At 47.3% G+C, this 8235-nt stretch overlaps 1 long non-coding RNA gene across 1 annotated transcript; it reads left to right on the top strand.

Moving 5' to 3' along the window:
* The first annotated feature begins 746 nt into the window (after positions 1–746).
* On the top strand, positions 747–2858 carry LOC141974595 (uncharacterized). The gene is made up of 3 exons (XR_012635779.1): positions 747–874; positions 1379–1495; positions 2784–2858. It is a non-coding gene; the product is annotated as an uncharacterized LOC141974595 (long non-coding RNA).
* Positions 2859–8235: the final 5377 nt, after the last annotated feature.

Raw genomic sequence — 8235 nt, forward strand, 5'->3', positions numbered from 1 at the left:
TCAATCCATGGGGCGTTGGCCAAGATGGCAGCCACCACAGAAGAACATTGCCATTGCCAGTACACGCTGATGAGTGGGGACACTGGCCTTCCCAGGCCAACACTGCCCTAGCCGTGCAGATGTGAGAAGAAGGAGCTGAAATGTAGATTGATCATAGCCAAGGAGGGTCTGGAGTGCACTGTCCATTCCTGTTACTTTTCTTCTATAAGGACACCCAAGGGTCGAAGGGAATCATTACCCAACCAATCAATATGACCGGGAGGAGAAATCTGGACCCATAACACCCTTCTTGCTGCACCCTACCGTCCACTGCCTACTAACTAGAACAAGATCGGATCCCACTTGGTAGGACCGGAGTACCCTACCCGCTGCCGCGAAACAGAATAACAACGCTGGCCCTTTAAGAGCAAGGCTGGAGTCCTTTTTTTTCTTGTTAAAAGATGTCTGCGAGGGGAGCTGCCAATCTGAAAAATGATCCTTTCTTTTTTCCATTTTCTTCGTTCTTTCCTTCTAGCTTGTGCTCATCTGTTCAGGTGAACCGCAGGCACATTCATTAAATCTTTGTCTTTGACACCTCAGCTGCTTTGGAGCCCTGGGCTTCTCTTTCTCTTTCCTTTCTGCCTTATTTTTTTCTCCTTTCCCCCATCTCTAAGCTCGCCTGATCAGCACACTAAAAGGCTGCAAGAGAAAGCAGCAGAATAGTTAACTAAGCATAACTTTAACTCCAACTTGCTGAGTGGTCAGTTTTACATATATTGATGTAAACAGAAGGAGACTGGTTTGCTGGGAACATGGGTTTCATTTTCCAAGCCCAGTTGTTTGCAAACCGCGTGCAGGTCCCATTCAGGATCTGGGCATCAGGGGCACATCCGGGGTAAGGTCTGCTCTGGCAGTGGAGGGGTGTATCTCACTGTGATTCACCCGTGTAAGGAGTTCGTCTGGGGGTCGGGAAAGGCTACGTTTAGTGCTCACAAGAGTGAAGGTCTGATTACTTGAAATTATCATCCCAAGCCCCTCAGAACTTTGCAGGCCTTCAAAATCCAGTTCTGGGTCTGAATTTTAGAATGGATCAGACTCAAACCCCCAGACCCACGCACTCTGCTTATAAACCTCCACATCATGTGACTTCCGCCCATCTTCAGTAATACTACCGACTGGAGCCAGGTATACTGCAAGCTCTAGACAAGTATCGTACTGGCTTGCTTGCTTTTCCTCCCTCTGTCCCTCGTTTAGGGTGAACAGATGTCCCGATTTTATAGGGACAGTCCCAATTTTGGGGTCTTTTTCTTATAGAGGCTCCTATTACCGCCACCCCCTGTCCTGATTTTTCACATTTGCTGTCTGGTCACCCTACCCTCGTTGTTTTTCTCTCTTTCAGATATTCATGCCGAGATGTCTCCCTTTTCCAGTCTCCTGGGTTCCTGAATCCAGAACCAGCCGAGAGGCCTCCTGCGTTCCCAGAGTTTCTCCTTGGAACAGATGCCAAGGCAGCCAGGTTTTTTTCCTGCCAGTGCAGCAGGTTCCTCTGTTGTGGCATGTGTGGTTGCAAATCCTTTACGTGTAAAAATCAGTTTGGCTCTAGACTTCAAAGTGACCCTCTTGTTCTGGGTTTGGAGCTGAACAGTGGACTCTATGAGCATTTGGGCCCTCTTAGCTGAAATCACAACAATAAGATCTTGACCCATGAGGGCTAACGTCTGGATTGTAATGTCAGAATTTGCTTTGTGACCATAGAAAACGAAACCACAGGAGAATGAGATAGTCACAGCTGGGTTTATGCATGGGCTCACTAATCCCCCAGTGCAAAACCCACTCTGCAGCCACAAGCACTGTGAACCCTGAGAAATGCGTGTGAGTGTATGCAGAAAGTGTGTGTGTGTGTGTGTGTGTGTGTGTGTGTGTGTGATGGGGGTATCTCTGATGGATGTGAGTGCTTGTGCAAGTGTGGTTTATGGGCTACTGTTACAGGACGTATGTGCTGGATGTGAATGTGACAGGAGTGTGTGGGGAATGTGAGTGGGGGCAGGTGTTTGTGCAAGAGGAGATGCATGTGTGTGAGAGGGGTATGTGTCTGTGATGAATGGGTTTAGGGGTGTGATGTGGGAGTATTTGATATGCACATGGTATTAGCAGGGTCCTTGTCACTGTTAGTTAATCATTCCCCCTCTAGCTTCTTGCTGGGAGAAAAATGTAGAGACACTGAAGGTTTTAGCTTAAGAGAAAAAACAGTTATTATCAAGGGTGCGATCATTCCCAGAGCTCCCAGCCTGCAGAGGTGTGAGTTGATTTTAAGAGTCTGGAGAAGGTTTTTTTTTTAACTGACCACCCCAGATTTCAGACATGAAATAGATGGGCATGTAGGAGGGCAAGTGGTGCAGTTCTACACACGGATAGTGCAGTACACCAGCAAAAGGGTGCCACTGACTTTCAACAGGACTTTTGCTCCTCAATCACTTAGGAGCTTCTGAAATCCCACCCTGACTGTCTGACATAGAGTTCTGGGAATAGTTTGTAACAGGTGATTTATACAACCAATTTTGCCTCTCTGTGTCTGCAATTTCCTGCTATATTGTCAGTTTTCCTCCTTATAAATATTTAATACTCAAAATTACAATTTGAACTGTTCTGATTGAATGTATAGTCACATGGTATCAACTCTGTTCCCTGACTGGATAAGCATGCTTCTTCAAATCCTGTTTCTGGTGGAAATGCACATGAATATGAATCTGAAATTCACTTCCCATGAAAATTCTGCAACATTTACTTAACATTTGTTCTTTCAGCAAACCTTCTTGCCAGCAAACTCTTTGGCTAGAACAAACATGGAAAGCAAACACAAGAGTTGAAAACACAGAGGAAGCACATTTGTTTAAAAGAAGAATCCAGATGAATGTTTAGGAGGAAAATAAACCACTATTCACTCAGCTTTTGTCTCAGCTTGTGTCTGGAAGTGCAGATTGGGGGAATGCAGGTCAGGGTTAGAAATCCATAGACAAACAGCTGGAGATATAGATATTCATTGGCAGGACTGGCATAGCAATGAGTGGCTGTGGGTCTGAACTGAGATGCACTGGCAGAGTCTCACAGGGAACATTGCCCAGCACCTCCCTGCACCTTCCTTGTTTCCATACCTTTATTTTAAGAGACACAAAATTAAACCCCAAAGTTTCAAAAACAAGTAAAATCTGAGGATGCTGAGTCTGAGACGTGCATACATTTGAAGTGACTGAAGTGCATACAATTCAGTCCCATTGCAGAGAACTCAGTTATCTGGCAACACCCTAATCAGTACATGGAAAGAACCCCAAGTGCACCCAATTAGACAAGCCACTGCTGAAATACTGCCAGGACTGGGTGCAAATCCCATAGCATCAAACTGCAGAGGGCTTGTTACATTCCTTAGAGGGTGTGATGGTGACTTTTCTTTTCAGCCCCAGCACTTGCAGCGACACTGAGAGTGCATCCATGTCTGAGATCATAGAATTATAGAATCCTAGCATTAGAAGGGACTGCAACGGTCATCTAGTCTAACCCTCTGCCAAGATGCAGGATTTGTTGCATTTAAACTATCCAAGATAGATGGCTCCAACCTCCTTTTGAAAACCTCTAGTGAAGGAGCTTCCACCACCTCCCTAGGCATCTGTTCCATTGTCCTCCTGTTCTTCCACTTAGGAAGTTTTTCCTGAGATTTAATCTAAATCTGCTATGTTGTAGATTGAACCCATTGTCTCTTGTCCTGCCCTCTGTGGAAAAGAGAACAACTTTTCTCCATCTTTTTTTATGGCAGCCTTTCAAGTGTCTGAAGACCACTATCAGATCCCTTCTTAATCTCCTTTTTTTCAAACTAAACATACCAGTTCTTTCAGCCTTTGCTCATATGGTGGCATTCCACCCCTTTGATCATCTTTGTCACTCGCCTCTGGATCCTTTCCAATTTCTCTACATCCTTTCTCTACATTGATGACCAAAACTGGACACAGTACTCCTGCTGAGGCTTAACCAGCACCGAGTAGAGTGGTACTTTCACCTCCTGTGACTGGCATGCTATGCCTCTGTTAATGCAACCCAAAATTGCATTTGCTTTTTTTGCAACAGCATCGCATTGCTGACTCATGTTGAGGTGTGATCCACCACAACTCCCAGATTCTTCTCAGCAGTGCTGCTGCCAAGTGAGTTTTCCCCCATTCTGTATTTGTGCATTTAGTTTTTCTTCCCTAAGTGGAGCCCCTGACATTTGTCCTTGTTGAATTTCATTTTGTTGGCTATAGCCCAGTTCTCCAAATTATCAAGATCCCTCTGCTTTTTAGCCCTATCCTCCAAAGTATTGGCAACTCCCGCTAGCTTTGTGTCATCTGCAGGTTTGATCAGTATGCTCCCTATTCCTACATCTGGGTCATTAATAAAGATGTTAAACAGCACCGGACCCAGAACAGATCCCTGTGGAACCCCACTTGAGACCTCCCTCCAATCCAACATCATTCCATTAATGGTTACTCTTTGTTTGGGGTTGCCAATTATGGATCCACTTAATGGTAGTTTTACCACTGGTTGTTCTTAATGGTAGTTCTACATTTGTCCAGCTTACTTATCAGAATGTCTTGTGGGACTGTGTCAACAGCCTTGCTGATGTCCAGCATTATGTGCACCACATTCCCCCTCTCCACCAAACCCGTCATCCTGTCAAAGAAGGAAATCAAGCTGGTTTGGCAAGATTTGTTTTTGGTAAATCCAGGCGGGTTGCTAGTGATCACCTCTTCGTCCTCCAGGTATTCGCAAATTGAATGTTTCAGACATTGCTCTAGTAGGGTCCCAGGTACCGAGGTCAAGCTGAGTGGTCTGTCGTTCCCCAGTTTCTCCTTTCCCTCCTTTTTAAAGATGGGCCCCATGTTAGCCCTTCCCCAGTCGTCCGGGATCTCTCCTGTCATCCATGAGATGACAGAGCTGGCTTCCCCTGCCATCCCAGCAGCTGCTGCTAGATCAGGAGACAGCTTCCTGGGCATGGACTAGGTGAAAGGGCTGCAACAGCAGATAGTGTGCGAGGTTAAGGACATGCTGGCAGGGTAACACCCACCCAAAGCTTGGGGATGCACTCAGCCAGCTCCCCGATCCTGTGCTCAGCAGGCAGCCTAAGGGTCATGGCTAAGGGAGCTTAGTTCGGCCCCAGTTAAATCCTGTTATGGGTCCTTCCCTGAAGGAGCTATTTCCCTCTTTGTAATACCACTGCTGGCACTCCCGAGACAGACCTAACCAAATCTGCTCAGCACAGGCACCCTGGAGGGATGCCCAGTCAATGCATCAGCTCTCCTTTCTGCAGCCGTGTATCTTTGCACAGCTCTGTTTCCCTGTCTCCTCCACCGCCCCAGCCAAATAACACCATGATGATGAGTGCGGTGATAGATAGATAGATAGATAGATAGATAGATAGATAGATAGATACTGCATGATAGTACTCATTTTGTAAGCTGAGCAACATTTCTGGGATCATGGTGCCATATAACATCCATGCCCACCTGGGAGCTCCTGCCCCCTTCAGGAACTGTCTGTATGGCTCAGTGGGAAGGGCAGACCCTGGAAGATTTGCAGTTCGGCCAAGAAGGACGTAGCTCATCTCTGTGAGTCCACTGCTCCATCGTCTCCGGATCCACTTCTGATAGCCTTCCCTGAGATGATCAGTGCTGGAACAGGGAGATAACCAAGCCAGCCTGCTGTGAGAAACACGATTGGCCTCCACTGTAGCTGGCCCAGGGCTGGTGGCACTGAAAAGACCAGTGAGTAGAACAATGGAGGTGGTTGGCTGGCTTTTCTGTCTCTGACGCCAAAGGCAAGTCAAGCTGGATGGGCTGCAAGGTACAGCAAGTGGCTCCTACACTCTCTGGCCACTGAGCCTTCCAACTGCAAGCCAGGGAGCTCTAGTTGGTTTCTGTTTGGCTTTGTGTTTTTGATACAAACTCAACCTGTTCCCGTCTGAGATAATAATGATGGCAAGGGGCCTTGGCAGAGCGAGGCAGGGCTGGGATGATGGAATTAGTAGTGCTGAACCTGAACCAGATCCTTGGAGCTGAGGAATGTAGAGCTTTGAGAAAGTTCAGATCTGAAACAGTCCAAGTTTCAGCCCAAAGCTGGAGTCAATTCTGACTGGTTTAGCCCATTCCTGAGCAAACAACCACATGCTTCACTCCCCCAAAGCTGTATTCTTTCTGGGCCTTGCTTCTAAAGTGGGATTCTTGCGATTGACTTAAATAGGAGCTAGACTGGCCCATCAGCTTTGTTAAGGGAATGTGGGCTCAGGAGATCTTGGCTCAGTTCCTAGCTCTGCTACAGAGTCCCTGGGTGACTCTGGGTCTCTCTGGGCATTAGTTCCCATCTGTAAAATGGGGATAATGATCCTTCCTTTCTCCCATCCTTTGTCTGTCTTGTCTACTTAAATTGTAAGCTCTTTGGGGCAGGGATTGTCTTTTCCTGTGCATCTGTGCAGCATCCAGCATAACAGGCCCCCATCTTTGCTGGAGTTCAAGGCACTACTGTAATATAAATAATAATAAATGGATCCAAACGCCTTCAAACTATAGGAACATACAGCACTTAGCACAACGAGGTCTCTAGGTTCGACTGTAATACAAATAGTAACGATAATATCTGCAGGCAACATATATCCCTCTGCGGGGTCTCAGTGGCGTGGCTGGTGCTGAGGGGTGTGGCCTCCTCTGGTATGGAAATGACTCTCCACCGTACAGCCACACCATGCTGACAGCAAGGTTGTGGAGGGCGGGATATTAAACACCGAGGGCAGAACTGCTCTGGGAGGTGTAGCTGAGTTGTGCCCCGTTAAGCTGTGAATTCCTGCAGAGTTTTGTTCGCGGGATAGGCGCGCAGCCTGGTGCCCTGCTCCGAATTAATTATCCGCTGACACGATTTCGCTTCTTTCCCTTTGTGTTATTTTAATTAACAGAGATCTCCTCCAAGCAAGCCAGCTGTCATGTAAATTGTAAAACTGTCAGCATGTACAGGAACTTAACAGGGATTTTTAAAAGAGCATTGCACAAAGGGATGTGCTACTTTGGCTTTTTTTTTTTTTTTTTTAAATCTGGAGCATTTGTAATTTTTTTTTTAAAGCATGAAAATTGTGTGGGGGGGCGAGTGGATGAAAAAACTCTCACTTTTATTTTACTGCAAATGATATTTTGGAGTGGGGGGGAAAGGAGGGTAATTTGTCCACACACTTTGTGATGTGAGATCTGTTACGCTTTGCTGGGTAACGGGGTCCCTTGTTTTTTCATTGGTTGAGTTTCAGGGGAGCAGTTTGCAGGACGGAGTCTGGACAGAAGTGGGGAGAGCCTCCCCTCCTCCCCCATGAATAGCTGACTTTGTGTTGTTCTGCGATGGGCCCGAAGCGATGCTGTGGAGCAGAGGGGAGAGTTCCGCCAGTCATTTTTCTGGTGCTGCTTTGCCCTGGAGACAGAAGGATTGTACCCTTCGTTCCCTCCACTCTTTCCTCCCCTCTTGGGCTGCTTTACTTGTGCAGTCTCTAAGCCTATTCACTAAGGCTTTGAAGCATCTCCTGGGTTGATTAGCAATTTTGCAAGGTGCTTGTTCAGTCTGACCCCTGTTCCATTGATGGTTACTGCTAAGTAGCATTGTGTTTTTAGCAGACCAAGCCCCAGAGCCTGCACCAAGCCCCAGGAAATGGGCCTGGTCATTGCTGGTTCAGTAGCACTCAGGGGCCAGGGCAATGGACTCCCCGCCCCCCCCCCCCAGGCTGTTCGATAGCTACTGTTTCTATCCACTTGGTGCAGAGGATGAGGGCTGGTGGGAGTGTGTAGTCAAGGTTCCACTAGCCACATCCCTGCTCTTCCCTGGGCCCCTGCTTGCTCCTTTCCCCATGAACTGGGAGGGAAGAAACTCTTACAAAGCCCAGATCTATAGCAGACATGAAGTGGGGACATCTGTGCATGCTCTTGGCATCATGTCACAGGTAGGCAATAGAATGCACCATTTCCACTGCACAGTGGGCCTTAAGTGCTTAAGGGAGCGGGGTGCATGATTATCCCCAGATTCATTCAGTTCTGAAGGATCTCCAAGTGCTTTGCAGATTTTCTCTGCAAGAGTCACTTTGCCCACCACTGACGGGCAGCCACCTCTAGAGCAGGAAATGGCAACTGATTACTGTGCATGAGAGTGACTTTGAATTAGAAAACCTCAGCAGAAGCTCTCATCAGATCAGCTGGGGGAGGCTCC

Source organism: Natator depressus, chromosome 19 (assembly GCF_965152275.1).
Source record: "Natator depressus isolate rNatDep1 chromosome 19, rNatDep2.hap1, whole genome shotgun sequence".
Classification (NCBI taxonomy): domain Eukaryota; kingdom Metazoa; phylum Chordata; order Testudines; family Cheloniidae; genus Natator; species Natator depressus.